This window comes from Vombatus ursinus, unplaced genomic scaffold (genome assembly GCF_900497805.2).
Source record: "Vombatus ursinus unplaced genomic scaffold, bare-nosed wombat genome assembly UNPS02014894.1, whole genome shotgun sequence".
NCBI classification, from domain to species: domain Eukaryota; kingdom Metazoa; phylum Chordata; class Mammalia; order Diprotodontia; family Vombatidae; genus Vombatus; species Vombatus ursinus.
In genome coordinates this window covers 1,308,157-1,314,177 of record NW_020954672.1, presented here as the reverse complement: position 1 = coordinate 1,314,177, position 6,021 = coordinate 1,308,157, and positions in this window count along the sequence as shown.

The window sequence follows — 6,021 nt, the reverse complement described above, 5'->3', positions numbered from 1 at the left end:
CCTCTATTCATTATTCACCTTACTTTCCTCCACCCCATTTTGGTCCTTTGCCCAGAGGGGCCATCAGTCAGGGCTGAATGAAGCTCAGAGAGGAAAGAGCTGGTAGAGAATTCTTAGGGCTTTGCACACTCCTTGCTTATTTCAAGAGGAGGCAGGAAGTAGGAAACATTCTATCTTGAAATTCTACCCTGGGCCAAATTTTCCCCTCATTTGGACGTCTTTCTGATTTCCAGTCTTGGGCTGAAGGGCCTCTTCCAGACTAAATGTTTTATGATGGTGGAGGGGAGGGAAATTGGGGATTCAGCAGATATCTGATATCTACAAGGGCAGTCCAGATTTGGTTTGGGGATGGGGGGGTAGAAGAAGCAAAAAGCTAAAGCATGTTTTGTCACCAACCCATCTGTCGCACATCATCCTCGTCCTTTCATCCAGTTGCTCTCTTTATAAGGTGAGGGACTGGGGGTGGGGGTGGGATGAGAAAGCCACTATTAGGACGACCCAGTGTGTATTGCTTGCTGGACACATTTAGGGAAGCATTGACCGTATCATCCTCTCATCTATTCAGGAAAAAGGCAGATCTCTGTGAATGGTTCTTAGGCTGGGTTCCAAGTTTTAAAGAGGAGAGGCATGGAAGAGGGAGGGAGACATAGAGGCTTCACTGGGGCTGAGGCCCAAGGCTGGAAGTTATGCTGCTCTCTGACCTAATAAACCAGTTCCAGATTCCTGTAGTTACTGGCGGTAGGGGAATTCCCTCATCCATTCCCTTGGTTTACTCTCTGGATGTTTTCCTCCAGCTGTGGGTAAAGGGGCAGAAGTAGCTACCCTTTTCCTTTTCACTGTATAGAACAAACATCTATAGAACCCAGGTACCTCAAATGCTAGGTTTCAGAGATCCTGGTCCCCTATGTCCCATAGGAGAAGTAGTCATGGGGACAACTATTTTATCTTAGAGAAAAAAATAGCTTTTTTCTTTGTACTCTGTAGGGTGAATGTAGAGGGAGAATCCTTAGGTTCCCCTTACAATGACTGACTCCTGATAGTATTTAGATTCCTTTCCAGTAATCTTTGGGTCTTCTGATGGTCAGTCATCCTCTAATGCCAGGAAATACAAAGGCCTCCAACACACCCCAGAGACTGCCAAGGGCGCCCAGGAAAGAAATATCTTGCTGCCCCTGGTGGCCATTCTGTTAATGCCACTGTCTTGCCACTCAATGCTTTGAGAAATCTTGTTTCTAATCTAAATCTAGCCTTATCTCATATTAGTTTCCTTCATGTATCTTTCAAGTAGATTACACTTCACTACCTATTAGCTTGCCTGTCCCTAACAAAGTGTCTGTACTCTGAGATAGACTCCTCTCCCACCTAGTTCCTTCAAGTTTCCTGCAATGCCCAACTCAATAAATTGTATTAAGTACCTTCTCAGTGCTATGCTCTGTGCTAGACAAAGTAGAGAGTACAAAATCTGAAATGAAACAGATCCTGCCCTCAAGGGTTTCTCGCTTATATTCTATCACAGGAGAAATCAAATATAGAAATTATATACTAAGAAAAGCTCGAAATAAATACATGACTGAGATATAAAGGTCATGTCATGCACTAATTAGAAGAGCAAGGAAGAAAATACCTTTCACAATATGGATAGGGGATAATTTAATTAACAAACAAGGAATAGAGAAGATCAGAGAAGACAAAATAGGCAATTTCAACTACATAAAATAAAAATATTTTGAATAAATAAAATAAATGCAGTTAAAATTAGTAAGGAAACAATTACCTGGAGGAAAAAAAAATCTTTGCTGCAAGTTTATCTGATAAATATTTCATTTCCAAGATCCATAAAAACTGATTAAAATGCCTAAGAACAACAACTGCTCCCTAATATGTAATTGGTCAAAGGATATGAACAGGAAGTTTTCAAAGGAAGAAATCCAAGCTATCAACAACCATATGAAAAACCCTTCAAGTTATTAATAATTAGAAAAACGCTAATTAAAGTAGCTCAAAATTTCTCCTTCACACTCAACAGATTGTAAGAGATAGAAAAAAAAGGAAAATGACAATTGCTGGAAAGGTTGACAAACCACAGATATACATTGTTGTTGGAGGTATAGATAGGCCCAGCCATTCTGGAAAGCAATTTGGAACCATGCCCCAAAGTTGCTAAACTGTGTATACATACCCGTTGATCTAATGAAATCATTACCAGGCCTTTACCTCCAAAGAGATCAAAGGATGGGGAAAAGGACTCATACTTACAAAAATATTTATAGCATCTTTTTTCGTTATTGCAAAGACTTAGAAACAAAGGGTTTACCCATCAGTTAAGGAAAAGTTGAACAATTTGTGGTAAAAGATGAAAAGGATGTTTAGAGAAAAGATCTGGGAAAACTTGTATGAAGTGATGCAAAGTGAAGTGGACAGAACCAGGAGAACAATTTATACAATAATAACACTGAAGAAAAATGACTTTGAAAGACTTATGAACTCTGATCAAACTGTTGGTGTTTCAACAACTTTGCAAAACAATTTGTAATTATGCTAAAAAATATGACTAAAATATCCATGCCCTTTGACCCAGTATCTCACTGCTAGGCATATAACCCAAACAAGTCAAAGACAAAAAGAAGTCCCATCATATGCCAAAATATTCCATATGGCACTCTGTGGTAGCAAATAACTGGAAACGAAATGAGTGCCCATCGACTAGAAAATGGACAGACTGTGGTACATAAATAAATGGAATGAAGTGTTACTGAAGCATAAGAAATTACAAAGATGAAGAATTTAGAAAAACTCAGGAAACAGGCTAACATATAAAGTGAAATAAGCAGAACCAAGAAAACTATGCACAATGATTTTAACAGGGGAAATGGAAAGAAAAATAAAGCAAAATGGAAAACCATATAATTATAATGGCTAAGCTTGGTCCCAAAGAAGAGAGAGAAAATATTCCTTCCTTCTTTCATTGGAGAAGTAAGGAATGAGACATGTGTTGTTAGACACTGTCAATATGCTATTTTGTTTTTGCTGTACCTAAAAAACTAAGTTATTACCAGGGAGGGTAAGGACATTATGGAAATGAAACAGAAGGCATCAATATAAGCTGGGTGATAGTATGAAATTGGTGCAGGCTTTGTGCACTTTTGGTGGCTATCCTAGGTGACACTTGGGGTGCGACAATAATGAATGCATTCCACACCCCTCTACTATCCCACTTTCTTCAGAAAGGTAAGGTGTTCCTTTACCATTAAGTAGAAGGAGAGAGTAATTCATCATTTTGCTCACCAGGTGGCGTGCTAGCCCATCCTTTGTCTCAGTCTTGCTCACAACTTTTGACACATTTCACAAAAGACACTTCCTTGTTAATTTTTACAATTAATCCTGAATTTATTATTTTTTTTAAAACTAACTCTGTCCCTCACTAATTCTCAAGTTCAGGCAATGAACTTTTCTGGGGCAACAAGGATCGTTAAACATAGTAAAATAAAATTAATTTTTAAATTATTTTAATTTTAAAAATGTCTCTGAATTTATAAAAAAACAAAAAATTAAAACCCCTCCTTCATCCTTAACACCTCCCCCCAAATCCTAAAGTGTCAAGCAAAGCACTTGTGAGTGCTTTGCTCAATCTCCTCTAAAACTTTTCCCTAAACACTGTCCCATATCTTTGGGGCAGCTGGGGTAACAGTTTTGTTCTCTCTGCTTCCACAGGTCATGGAAGGATTGAGGAAGAGACCCCTTTCTCAGGGTTGATGAATATAAACGCCACTAAGCAGTGAGGATTCCTGGCTCACTAACCAGTCTAGACTACACCTCTTCCTGCTTGGCTGCTCTGGCTGCTACTGGGATCCAATTTCCCTGTCTCTGTGGTCTGGGAAATCCCAGCTTGATGGCTGCAGCTTTCTCTGGTCCTAGGCCTGAATAGCTGCAAGGAAATCTCTCTCAGTGGCACTACTAACAGATCTGATTCTCCAAAGTTAGTTGGTACCAATATTCCTGGCAGTCAGCTGCCCTTGCCCTTCAGTGCTCAGTGGCCAAGTGCCTCCATTTCTTTACATGGTGAGGAATGAATTCTTGTCTCAAAGGCCGATTGGGAGTAAAGAGAAAACACGTAAGGCAGCATGCCAGAGGACCACTTTACCACCGTTCTGTTTACATCTATAAACCTTGTTGGGCCCACGACTATACCTTGCCAACAAATGGGCCCTTTATGTGACTGAGAAGACCCCCTTTCTCATTTTTTTTCTCAATTAGAGCTACTGGTTTTCACTCTTATCAGAATTAGAATGACTTGCTTCCATTTACCTCTTCACCATCTGGGCTCAGGCATTTTGTTTCTATACTGTCAACACTTATTGAATCTTTTGAAGCTAGGGAAAAATACTCACACCTCTTTCCATTAGCCTTTCCAACTCCTATCATTCTCCCACTATTCCCACCATGCAAAGTACCCTTGAGGTTCAGAGATGCTTCCAGATAGAACTAGGAATAGTGGCAGGGGAGGGGTAGCAATCCTGTGGTCAGCAATCTAGTCACAAAAGTTGCATGTCAAAGATTCTCATGACTTGAAGACCCAGGTACACTTTGGAGAATTTTCTTATCCTCTGGGCTCATAGACCCCACCCAGGAAGGTACTGAAGCCAACTTCCAACTCACAGTATGGAGGGATGCTTTATTAAAAGGAGGAAAAAAGAAGTCCCAGAATGAATAGTCATTAGTTCCCAAAACCTATGTTAATCTTTAATCACTTACTTAGTGCTGAGTTCATACTTCTCTGGCAAATGTTCTTCCCTTCAGGTCCTGTCATGACTCATTTTTCTGTTGAATAAGGACAAATATGTTGTGACTCAGGTCCCAAAGACTCTCTCCTCATTGGTGGAGATCAATGCTCCATGCCAGCATGAGGGGCAGGGCAGAGTTGATCAGAACAGGAGAGAAGAGAACACCAGACTCTTCAGGCTGTACAGTCACTTCAGGTTATTCTGGCTTCCAGTTTCAAGAGAGAAGATGTGTGATACCAACTCCACTTGAGATTGCTGAAGGGAAAGATTCTGGGAAGAAGCCAACATGAGAAAAGCTGGCAGTCTCTATCATATCCTTATCCTTAGTTTGTTACACTAGCAGGTGTGGGGAAGCTATAGCCTAGAGGTCACATGTCGCCTTCTAGATCCTTGGGTGTGGCCTTTTGACTGAGTCTAAGTTTTACAGAACAAAGGAGGATTTGTTCTGTGAAGTTTGGGTTCAGTCAAAGGGCTGCACTTGAGGACCTAGAAGGCCACATGTGACCTCAAGGCTGCAGGTTACCCACCCATATGCTAGAGACTTTGGGGGAATTTCCCCTTTGGGTGAGATCTGGGACTCTTTCTTTTTAAAAATTTATTTTGATTTATTCACAATCACTTTCATGAGCTTCTGAGTTTTAAATTTTTCTCCCCTTCCCTCCCCCAACCCTCCCCAAGATGGCTCGAAATCTGATATAGGCTTTACATATACATTCCTATTAAACATATTTTCATATTAGTCATGTTGTAAGTAAGAATTAGAACCAATAGGAGGAACCACCAGAAAGAGAAAACAAAACACAACAGAAGAAAAAAAAATAGCAAATAGTATGCTGTGATCTGCATTCTAACTCCATAGTTCTTTCTTTGGATGTGGATAGCATTTTCCATCATGAGACCTTTGGAGGTGTCTTAGATCCTTGCATTGCTGAGAAGGGCTACATCTTGCAATATTAGTCATTGCACAATGTGGCTGTTACTGTGTACAACGTTCTCGTGGTTCTGCTCACTTCACTCAGCCTCAGTCCATGCAAGTCTTTCTAGGTTTTTCTGAAGTCTGCTTGCTCATCATTTCTTATAGCACAATAGTATTCCATTACATTCCTATACCACAACTTGTTCAGCCACTCCCCAATTGATGGGCATCCCCTCAATTTCCAATTCTTTGCCACCACAAAAAGAGCTGCTATAAATATTTTTGTACATATGGGTCCTTTTCCCATTTTTATGATCTCTTTGG